The sequence below is a fragment of the Leguminivora glycinivorella genome, chromosome 14 (genome assembly GCF_023078275.1).
Source record: "Leguminivora glycinivorella isolate SPB_JAAS2020 chromosome 14, LegGlyc_1.1, whole genome shotgun sequence".
Lineage (NCBI taxonomy): Eukaryota > Metazoa > Arthropoda > Insecta > Lepidoptera > Tortricidae > Leguminivora > Leguminivora glycinivorella.
Genome location: NC_062984.1, coordinates 572,582 through 583,942, shown reverse-complemented (window position 1 = coordinate 583,942; position 11,361 = coordinate 572,582). Strand labels below are relative to the sequence as shown.

Genomic DNA, 11,361 nt, shown 5'->3' with positions numbered 1-11,361 from the left:
CCAGTGTGTAACTGCATTTTAAGATTGGTAAACAAGACACGGTATCTTACACTCAGGTGGTCTTCACAGCAAAATCGCACTCTGGTTGGGCAGTTCCTGCCAACCTATTGACACCAACTTTCCTTCAGCTCCTTTCTTAATATGAACAATTTTAAATCTGGGTTTTTCTGGTTGGTTTTAGAATAAGTTGGTATAAAGCATGTTTTGGGATCCTTATATCGTGTTTATGTACTTGTATTCATTATAACAAATAGTGTCCGGAACTTAAAAGCGATGATCGTCCTTATATCAAGAAAATTCAGAAGTCAGGGAGGCAACACGGATCGTAAACAGTTCAGCAGGATCAGGTCCAGTGTTTAAAAGCAAACGTCTTCGTTAATGCAAGCAGAATCAGGTCCAGAGTTTAAAATCAAAGGTCGTCGTTTTAAGCCAGTAAAATCAACGTCCGGGATTCGAGAGCGAAGGTAGTCGTAGAAGGAGGCAAAATCAGAGGCCAGGGAGAGAAAATGAGTCGAAAACAGTAATAAATAGTTCACCAGATAAGGTTATGAATTCTCCGAGAAAAATGTCAAGCTGACAATCAACTGTCAGTGTCTGTGGCCTGCACAGATTCAAAAGGGAATTTTTTAAAGACTAAGATCTCATAACAGCCGAAGTGGGTCGTACGCGCAGTCAAGCAACACGTTTTTATTTTTATAAAATGTATGGTGCTACCAAAAAATCTGTAACTTTTTTCTGTAATTAGAAATGGTTATTCCTATCACCAGAAAAAATATCAGCCACTTTTAAAATTATCAGACATCCCCCATTAACGTCACATAAGCAAGAAAGAGACAACGCTCTACGAAGACTAAAAACTGATGTGCAATCATTATCGCCGGGTGCTGTACCAAATTTTTCATTGGATATTATTTAATAGGGCATAGATTATAATATAGCATTCATAATTGATTAAACCGCATTAAAGCATGATACAGCAATAATCCGGTAACAATATAGATACCAAATAGGTATTCCGTAACTCATAAATCGAGCGGCAACAAACCGACATGAATGAAAATGTAATCAGCTCTCGAAATAATTAATCCGATTACTCTGGGCGCCAATATGCGATGTAATGCAATTGTTCCGGAATTATTCAATATTTCAAATTATACACGGCGTGAGCCGGAACGTGCCCCTTATTCTATTCGATCGTGGGTTTTCTCGAGCCTTCTCACGCGTGAGATCTCTGTGCCCAGCATTGAGAAAAAGTTACAATAATCAGTAATTACTCAATGAGTTGGCAAGTCACCGCCTGTCTTTTACAATCCTGAGATCCTTAGTTCCCATCGCAGCACAAAAGTGCTGCACTGAAATAGTCCTCACACCTGGCGGGGACCATCTCCGGGTGTGTCATGTTGTGCGCTCGGGGATGGTATGTATCCCTTGCCTTTAGATTAAATTGTCTAAAAGGGCCTCTGTCGTGTAGGCTTCGGCCCCAAAGCAGCCTCCCAAAAGTCCGGGACCCCATGGTCCCGACATATGGTAAGACATACAAATAATAGTAATAATCGATTCCAAAGGTCTTTTTAATGGTGCATATATGCCATTATGGGGCATAGTATCTTAAACCTGCGAGAGCCCTCAAGGATACACTTTGACCCATCTTTTGTGCAATTACCCCCTATGGTCCTAAAATCCTTCAGCTATTCAGGAGCTTCTCGACCATCTCCATGTGTCTGATGATGAGGCTCATGGGTCCTTTAGTATCACTGTATCATGTGTGAAATAAGTAATTTTAAGCTAACAAACTAAGGCCCACTTACACTTAATGAGGGTTAGTGGGCTGTCAACTGTCAAATTCCATATAAAATGGTGGGTTAACCCCTTCATTTTCGTTGGTGCAAGTGGCCCTAAGTTATTTGAATAACAAGTAAGTTATCACAATGCCAAGTATGATTAGTTGTCATGTGACATTGCACATTTTTAGTACAACGACGTTTTTAGGTTTGTCTCAAACATAAGTTTTTGCGCATGGCAAGGACTTTAATTGATCTAGCAACTGAATCGATATGGATGACAGTTCTGTAATCCAATCAGAATCATCTGTCAACAAGGGTTGTTGCCAGTATACAAATATCCATGATTTTCATAATGTTAATTATTTTAGAATTTAAAATGAAAATCTGATTTATAAATTAGGAAGTTGCTAGAATATGGTTAGAAGATCAGGTGTAATTTTACACACTAGATATTTCAGTCATTTGAAATTTATTACAGCAAATTGTGCTGAAGCTGTCGTTCGATTTGGTATCCCCAAGTCTCCCAAAGTTGTTTTGAGTTCTGAGATCATTTCCTCCACACTTGTTAGCTGGCTCCGGTACAGGTCGTAGGCCTCCAGTGGCTACTTTATGATATCGCGGATCATCTATGATGTGAAGCAGGAATCCAAATTATGGAGCAGCAAGAGTCCTTTTCTGCAGGGCCTCAAGGGTCCTCAGAATTGTATTTTCACCATGAACTGTGAGTAGAGTTCAGTTGAATAATATTGTGTTAACTTCTTTGTGTGATCTTGGCTTTGTCAAGTTTTGACCATGTGTCTCTGTTTCCAGTCTCCTGATGGTTTATGTGGCGGGAAGGGTTTGTCAGAGCTGCGAATGATGAGGCTTCTCAAGTTCCAGCTGGTAAGCAATCCAGAATATTAATTATTCATATGATAAGGTTAGGCCACATTTCCATTGTCTAATGAAGGTTTTTTTTTCTATTTCAGCTGACTGGGATTTATCAATTTATCGATTTATCAGATTTAATTGATTTATCAGATTTAATTTATTTTAGATTTTAAATTTATTTGTGATTAAATTTCGAGCTCTTCAAAATTGTTCTCAAGATCTCAAGATTTGAGTTTCATTTAGTTTCTTCAAATTGAATGTTTCACCCGAAGGGGGTTTCGGTGAAGAGGATGCTTGCCGCAGGCTGAAGCTTTGGTTGCGGAGGTGCTCTTTTGAATGACTGTGCCTGGGGCGACCACTTCGGCTCACTGAAGGATGGCTTGCATGTGCAGCGGTAACTTCTGGCTTGAAGGTTGGTGGCATTTCTCTTACCTGGAAGCAAATGCTAAGTTTAGGTAAATTTAGTTTCTATCATGTATGTTGGCACTGATACTTAGGGACTAACCAGTTTTAGGCATTGCTTGTAAATCACTCAGAACCATATTTGCACGGCCCAGCTCTATCGTCTGGAAATGTTATTTTAGTTAAGGTGCTAAGCTTAAGCTGTTATTGCTGATTTACAAGCTGTACTTTGCATTGTGTCCTTTCATCACTTTCATCAAATAAAATTGTGTGTCACAACTAACCGTTTTATTCCATTTCCATTTAGAACATGAATCCTTGAGGAGAATAGCCTACTAGCACCTTGTTTCGTTTCTTTATTAAGTTTTTTTGGCAGAATGAGTCTGCATGTATTAAGTTTTGATTTATTTTGATGATCGAGGCTTTCCCACCAGTTTTCCCGAGCCGGGTGTGGGAAGGCCCCGTTTCAATGGCGCCCAACTCATTTTTCGTTTTGTTCTGTATTTAAGGGTGGTATTTTCCTCAAGAATTCATTTTTTCAGTGCCATACATAGTGATAATGAAAGTTTTGTAGTACTTACGTTTCAGTGATCCATTTTGAGCTGTGTTTTGCCTTATGCACACACTGTTATAAATTGAGGTGAGCTTTAGCTGCTTCACAATGTTTTTTGCCCGTTTTGCTGCACTTTATTAAGATATTATTGTGAAATTTGAGAGATAAGTGCTTAGATTTTCAGTTGGTACAAATGGTGCTGACATTTTTTACAGGAAGTAGCCAGGTTTTGAAGTGTCAAACTTTGTGTACATTTTGTAACTTTTTATGCCTGAAAGATAGTATTTTAGGGCTTAGGCCAAAGTTATTTTGAATATCTTTCGTGAATTTAAGCATTTTGTGAATATTTTTTTGAGTAATTTGGCTACTTGGGTTCAAATATTTTGGGCAAAGTTTTGTAGGTACTGTAATTGACTTTTATGATTTTGTTAAGGGGAAGTTCATGGGGGTTTTTAAGTTTGTGTAGAAATTGCCATGTAATTTCGGAATATTTTGGATGTATAATAAGTGTAAAGTTTAAACTCAAAAGTTAGTGGTTTGTGACAAAACATTTAGCTATAAAATTTCAAAATATAGGTGTGCTATTTTGTTTAGAAAGCAAATTAAATTAGTTTTGTAAATTTTGGAACAAACATTAGGCAGTATTTGATAATTTTGAACTTGTTTAGACTGCAACTTGGAAAATGTACAAATTTGAAATTTTGGTCATACCGTTGATGTTCATTTAGTTGTATTTGGTTATTTTTCTTTGAGTTCATAAGAGGTACACAACAATTAACTCATTTGTTTGCTTGATCATTTAAGGTTGTATATGATACTTACACAGAGCTGAAAAGGTAGAAATTTAGTAAATACAAAGTAAGTCAATTCAACATTGTTTATTATTAATTATAACACAACAGTATCACTTCAAGTTGTAAGTCGGTGCCATCATATTTGAGTTCCTTTTGAGTTAAACTTATTATACAGTGGCAATTTCACTTTTGTGCCCGTTGAACTTATACAGGTGAATTCAGTCAGGGACGACACCGGTAATGGTTGGAAGTGCAGGAACGGCTTGAGTTTTGTGTGTCCGGCAACTGCATTGTTGTTGGTTGCCGGCGAAGTGGTTTATGTAGTTCTCCATGCAAGTGGAAGGTTTCCGTTAGGAGTTATGCTTTTCAACACATTATCAGTGCCCATGTTCCTCTGATGTTCATGTTTTGGGTTTCTTTAGTAGACATTTCGGTAGTCTGTGGTCCAGTTGAAGCTGTTGCTGCCAAGTAACTTTTGTGGTATATGATTCTTAAGATTTAGTACAGTTTTTAGTAATCTGTAACAAAGTAAATGGAATTTAGTAAGGATAATATACATGTTTGGCTTGTTAAATAGAAGGTTTAGAAAACAATTTTGTGCTGTTGATCATTTAATTTGGAGTGTGAGGGAAAAGAGGAGGATAAAGGACAACTCCCTTTCCTTATTATTTGAGATATTTACCTGCTGTTAGTAGTAGAATTCTTTGCATTCCAGTTAGCATTCCTGAATAAATTTTAGTCATTCCTTTAGATTATCGAACGTTTATCACACTCATGTTAGTTTTCCATGATTTTGTAGTTGAATTAAGTGTTGTTTTATTAATTTGTAGCAATAAAAACGGCAGATATTAGTAATTTTGTAGGAAACGACAAATATTTTGTTGACATTTAGTTTTTTTTTAGAGGCACAGACCACAGACAAGATAAGTTCAACTAGGGGTACGTTCGGATGCGTGTTTTTTGATCCAAGTTAAGTCGTAACTTCAGCGGTTAAATAAACGCTCGTTTTGCAATGTTGGTATTTCGGTTTTATGATTGGATTTATTTTGGGTTACGACGTGTTTTTAGCGCCAGTTTTAAACTTAAACGTATCGCAACGTGCAGATTCGTTTAAGGGCGTCTGTTTTTGTGAAAACTTGGATTTGGTTTTGTGGCGTATACAAGGATTTAGAGATTGTTTTGGGTAAGTTAGGAGGTAGAGGTTCTCTCTGAACGCAAGGTCTGGGTTATTTTTTTTTGCTTTCACCTTGCCGCCAGAGTTAACGCCCTCGCTTACGCCATATCGTGTCACTCTTTGGTTGTTTCGTTTGAAGTGTTGAATATTGTGGTGAAAATATTCAATCACGACTTTATGTATGGAGGAACGTGGTGAACAGCAAAGTCTGTTTTCACTACTATTTTGTTTTGTGTGAGGCATGAAAGGGTTCCTGGAACAGTTCTCTGAAATGCGTGAAGTATGAAAGGGGCGACACAATCTGGTTCATTTTACGTTTGAGCGATCCTTGATACGGCCTGTTTTTTCGGATGGAGTTTTTTTTGCGGGTGCTTACCACACCCGAGCGTCGTGTTGGCGCGATTTGGGGTCGACATGAGGTCCACACCCAGGAGTGGTGAGGTATGGTAGGGCGCGGTTGCACTGCCTACCTCTTGCATCCCCTTTTGGATGCGCTCCGTACCGGGTTCTTGCCTTTTGTGGTGTCGATCGGGTACTCGCTGGTGGGTACATTGTGTGTTCTGTGTGGCTTTTCCCATGCCATGGAGGCGGTGGGGTGGCGCACGGGTTTTTGGGGTATCGCCGCCAATCATGCCTGGCGTGCGATACATATTTTTTGGTGAGTCTCAACCAAACGGTGGAGGTCTCGGGCATGTTGCAACCTCAGAGTTGTGTAGGATTTTGTGATCCGGAGAGTTGGGTGGGAGTCTTTTGTTCCACCAACTCGAAGGCCCCCGTGACGGTTTGTTATGTTTTTTTGGTTTGTTTACGGAAGAGTTGGAACAGCACAATGTTGCCAATTCAACCGTGTGTTAGGAGGAATGGTATTTTTTTGTTGGTGAACCGTCAGGGAATTTTGATTTTGAAATTTTCTCGGATTGGAATATTATTTTGAATTGAATTATGAGCTTCTCAAGTTTATGACAGTAAACTTGGAAGTAGGAATCATTTTGGATTTTTATTTTGCCCGGTCTAGCGGAGAATGTTTGGGTGTGCTGAACATCGGTCCTGGCTGTTGGTTTTGGTTTTTCCAACGCAACTGAAAAGTTGTGTTGGTAAAGCCAAAAGAATGTTTTTCTGTTTGGTTGGTTTTGTAGTGTGGGTTATTTTTTGATGGTTCGGGAACCACACACTGTTTTTTTATTTTGTAGTGTTGCGTGGGTTCGAGATACACTTTTGGACATTTGGTTTTGTGTTTTTTTTTTGGTTTATTGATTTTTTGGAGATTATCTCGATACCTGCGGCAATCACTGGGTTTTCTTTTGTGTGTTCTCCCATACTCAGTATGGTCGAGGTGTGTTCGTTTTTTTTTCCTTACTTTTGTGACACATAGTTAGTTAGTCGCTGAGGACAGCGAGCGTTTTACCCTTGGTAAAACGCTACAGCAGGGAGAGGGGTATTGTGACATTGCACATTTTTAGTACAACGACGTTTTTAGGTTTGTCTCAAACATAAGTTTTTGCGCATGGCAAGGACTTTAATTGATCTAGCAACTGAATCGATATGGATGACAGTTCTGTAATCCAATCAGAATCATCTGTCAACAAGGGTTGTTGCCAGTATACAAATATCCATGATTTTCATAATGTTAATTATTTTAGAATTTAAAATGAAAATCTGATTTATAAATTAGGAAGTTGCTAGAATATGGTTAGAAGATCAGGTGTAATTTTACACACTAGATATTTCAGTCATTTGAAATTTATTACAGCAAATTGTGCTGAAGCTGTCGTTCGATTTGGTATCCCCAAGTCTCCCAAAGTTGTTTTGAGTTCTGAGATCATTTCCTCCACACTTGTTAGCTGGCTCCGGTACAGGTCGTAGGCCTCCAGTGGCTACTTTATGATATCGCGGATCATCTATGATGTGAAGCAGGAATCCAAATTATGGAGCAGCAAGAGTCCTTTTCTGCAGGGCCTCAAGGGTCCTCAGAATTGTATTTTCACCATGAACTGTGAGTAGAGTTCAGTTGAATAATATTGTGTTAACTTCTTTGTGTGATCTTGGCTTTGTCAAGTTTTGACCATGTGTCTCTGTTTCCAGTCTCCTGATGGTTTATGTGGCGGGAAGGGTTTGTCAGAGCTGCGAATGATGAGGCTTCTCAAGTTCCAGCTGGTAAGCAATCCAGAATATTAATTATTCATATGATAAGGTTAGGCCACATTTCCATTGTCTAATGAAGGTTTTTTTTTCTATTTCAGCTGACTGGGATTTATCAATTTATCGATTTATCAGATTTAATTGATTTATCAGATTTAATTTATTTTAGATTTTAAATTTATTTGTGATTAAATTTCGAGCTCTTCAAAATTGTTCTCAAGATCTCAAGATTTGAGTTTCATTTAGTTTCTTCAAATTGAATGTTTCACCCGAAGGGGGTTTCGGTGAAGAGGATGCTTGCCGCAGGCTGAAGCTTTGGTTGCGGAGGTGCTCTTTTGAATGACTGTGCCTGGGGCGACCACTTCGGCTCACTGAAGGATGGCTTGCATGTGCAGCGGTAACTTCTGGCTTGAAGGTTGGTGGCATTTCTCTTACCTGGAAGCAAATGCTAAGTTTAGGTAAATTTAGTTTCTATCATGTATGTTGGCACTGATACTTAGGGACTAACCAGTTTTAGGCATTGCTTGTAAATCACTCAGAACCATATTTGCACGGCCCAGCTCTATCGTCTGGAAATGTTATTTTAGTTAAGGTGCTAAGCTTAAGCTGTTATTGCTGATTTACAAGCTGTACTTTGCATTGTGTCCTTTCATCACTTTCATCAAATAAAATTGTGTGTCACAACTAACCGTTTTATTCCATTTCCATTTAGAACATGAATCCTTGAGGAGAATAGCCTACTAGCACCTTGTTTCGTTTCTTTATTAAGTTTTTTTGGCAGAATGAGTCTGCATGTATTAAGTTTTGATTTATTTTGATGATCGAGGCTTTCCCACCAGTTTTCCCGAGCCGGGTGTGGGAAGGCCCCGTTCCAGTCAAAGCGGACTCAAAACCCTCATGAGCCGCAGTAAAATCTAGCATTAAAACGCTAGGAAGACGATCACAATGCCGAGTTGAAATTTAAACAAATAATTATAATTCTACGCACACTCCATTACTACCGACACGTTCATGTTTATCGTGAAAATAAACATTTCTCCCGAATTACCAACTTGCGCACCCTTCCCCTGTTCCGGTTACATGTCAGCCGGGGGCCATTCGTAAAGATAGCGTTCCGATTCAGACTGTGTGTGTTTTGGAGCCTCACGTTGTTGCTGATTGTGTGTGTGTGATTTTTTTAAAGTTTGAATAGGTAGACGTTTGACCACCATCACACCTGATGGTAAGTGATGTTGCGGTCTACGGTGGAGCACGCTTACCTATGAGATACCTATTTACTCTTGCTTTAAAGAGACATGGATTGTACTCATGCGGAAACAAAGACTCAGGCAGGGCATTCCATTCTTTGGCGGTTGCTGCTATGTGACGAGCGAATCGCAGTCTGGCTCTGTCGCGCCACAAGAGAAGTTACAATACAATTACAATAGTTACAATTTATACGCTTACTAATAATGTAATGTATTTACGCTTAGTGTGTTTCTTCGTGAAGAAATCGGACTAATTCCAATAAGGCCTAGTTACCCTTTGGGTGGGAAGGTCAGATGGCAGTCGCTTTCGTAAAACTAGTGCCTATGCCAAATCTTGGGATTAGTTGTCACAGCGGACCCCAGTCTCCCATGAGCCGCGGAAAATGTCAATATAACGCCGCAAGGAGGATGATGATGATTTACGCTTAGTGTATGTGTAAGTGCGTTTTCACATTATCCGATCCGATATCGGATGTAGGACCGATATACCATATATTTAAACCGCCAACTTTGATTTTGGCCTTTGAAATCCTCCCTACATCCGATATCGGATCGGATAATGTGAAAACGCACTTATGTAATGTATTTCCGCTTACGGCTCAGCCATGACATTAGTCTAAGCGCGACAGCGGTGAGCGGCGGCCATACATTGGAGCGAGACACAGCGATGGGACTTTTTATTCGCACGTATGTCTGCCGCTCACCGCTGTCGCGCTTAGACCAATGTCGTGGCTGGGCCGTTAGTGGAGTAAGGAGTAAGTGTGAGTGAGTAAGGAGTGAGTGGACGCTGGAGCGGAGCGTTCGGCGGGGCGTGCAGCGGAGCGGCTGAGCGTGCGCGTCTACCCTATGCAGCGTCGACTTAGGATACACGTATGAGCACACACTAAAGTGATAAACCGTTAGCTTAGTATTCTGCTGTTGCAGTCTAAACCTAAAGCTTACCTTAACCCGTCAGCCCCGGGCACTCGGTTATTCCCTTGTCAATAAGGTATAGGGAGTTTCCAATTCATAATTTCCATTCGCGAATTTCAAAATTCGCCCAAGTTTTAATGACGCAAGAAATATCGGTTGCTGATTAGCTGTGATGTGGGTGAAATTGTGTTACAAGTGTTACAACTTCGTGGCTTGATATATGAACAGTTCAATAGGTTTCGGTATTAGGTAAGTATATATTGCTATTATATAATAAGTACACGAGACAGTATGGCTGTTTTTAGTGGCATGCGGACCGTACGCGCGACCAATTTGTATGAAGTTGAGGTTGTCGTTCCTGGACCCGCCCGCGCCACTGTAAAACGCTCCCTGAAGTTTTTAGGGTTCCGTAGTCAACTAGGAACCCTTATAGTTTCGCCATGTCTGTCTGTCCGTCCGTCCGTCCGTCCGTCCGTCCGTCCGTCCGTCCGTCCGTCCGTCCGTCCGTCCGTCCGCGGATAATCTCAGTAACCGTAAGCACTAGAAAGCTGAAATTTGGTACCAATATGTATATCAATCACGCTAACAAAGTGCAAAAATTAAAAATGGAAAAAAATGTTTTATTAGGGTACCCCCCCTACATGTAAAGTGGGGGCTGATATTTTTTTTCATTCCAACCCCAACGTGTGATATATTGTTAGATAGGTATTTAAAAATGAATAAGGGTTTACTAAGATCGTTTTTGGATAATATTAATATTTTTGGAAATAATCGCTCCTAAAGGAAAAAAAAGTGCGTCCCCCCCCCTCTAACTTTTGAACCATATGTTTTAAAAATATGGAAAAAATCACAAAAGTAGAACTTTATAAAGACTTTCTAGGAAAATTGTTTTGAACTTGATAGATTCAGTAGTTTTTGAGAAAAATACGAAAAACTACGGAACCCTACACTGAGCGTGGCCCGACACGCTCTTGGCCGGTTTTTTTTTATTAAGATGGATGTACTAGTGCTCGACGCGGTACTAGTACTCGTCACCCATGGTTTAAATAGCGATTAATAAGATAAGATTACCGTTACATTGATCGCAATTAGATTTATTAGATGAGAAATGTTTGTAGCCTTCACATTCCATACGCCATATTATAAAATATAGAAACTTTTTTCAATTAATGAATAATATATGTGATGACATTGTCATGAGAAATCAATCTCTCAATTTTGTTAGCGATTTGGTTAAGCTTTGCTCGTATTTGCTGACTTATTTAAAATACTTTCACGGTAAGTTGTGAACATATTCTATAATTGTGTTGGTGCTAGAATGTGCGGGAAGATATTTAAGTAATTAAATGTCGATTTCGTTCATTGTTACTGTGATAAACAAGCGTGTCATTTATTAGGACTGAAAACCGTCGCAAGTCTAAAACTCGACACGGCTGGCATTTATTGGGACTGTTACGTTATTTTCCAAGTCCCAATGTTTGTCGAG

At 39.5% G+C, this 11,361-nt stretch overlaps 2 long non-coding RNA genes across 2 annotated transcripts; both read left to right on the top strand.

Moving 5' to 3' along the window:
• The first annotated feature begins 2,177 nt into the window (after positions 1–2,177).
• LOC125233607 lies at positions 2,178–2,879 on the top strand. The gene is made up of 2 exons (XR_007177869.1): positions 2,178–2,505; positions 2,595–2,879. It is a non-coding gene; the product is annotated as an uncharacterized LOC125233607 (long non-coding RNA).
• A 4,363-nt stretch (positions 2,880–7,242) lies between these two features.
• Positions 7,243–7,944, top strand: LOC125233507. The gene is made up of 2 exons (XR_007177861.1): positions 7,243–7,570; positions 7,660–7,944. It is a non-coding gene; the product is annotated as an uncharacterized LOC125233507 (long non-coding RNA).
• The last annotated feature ends 3,417 nt before the right edge of the window (positions 7,945–11,361 follow it).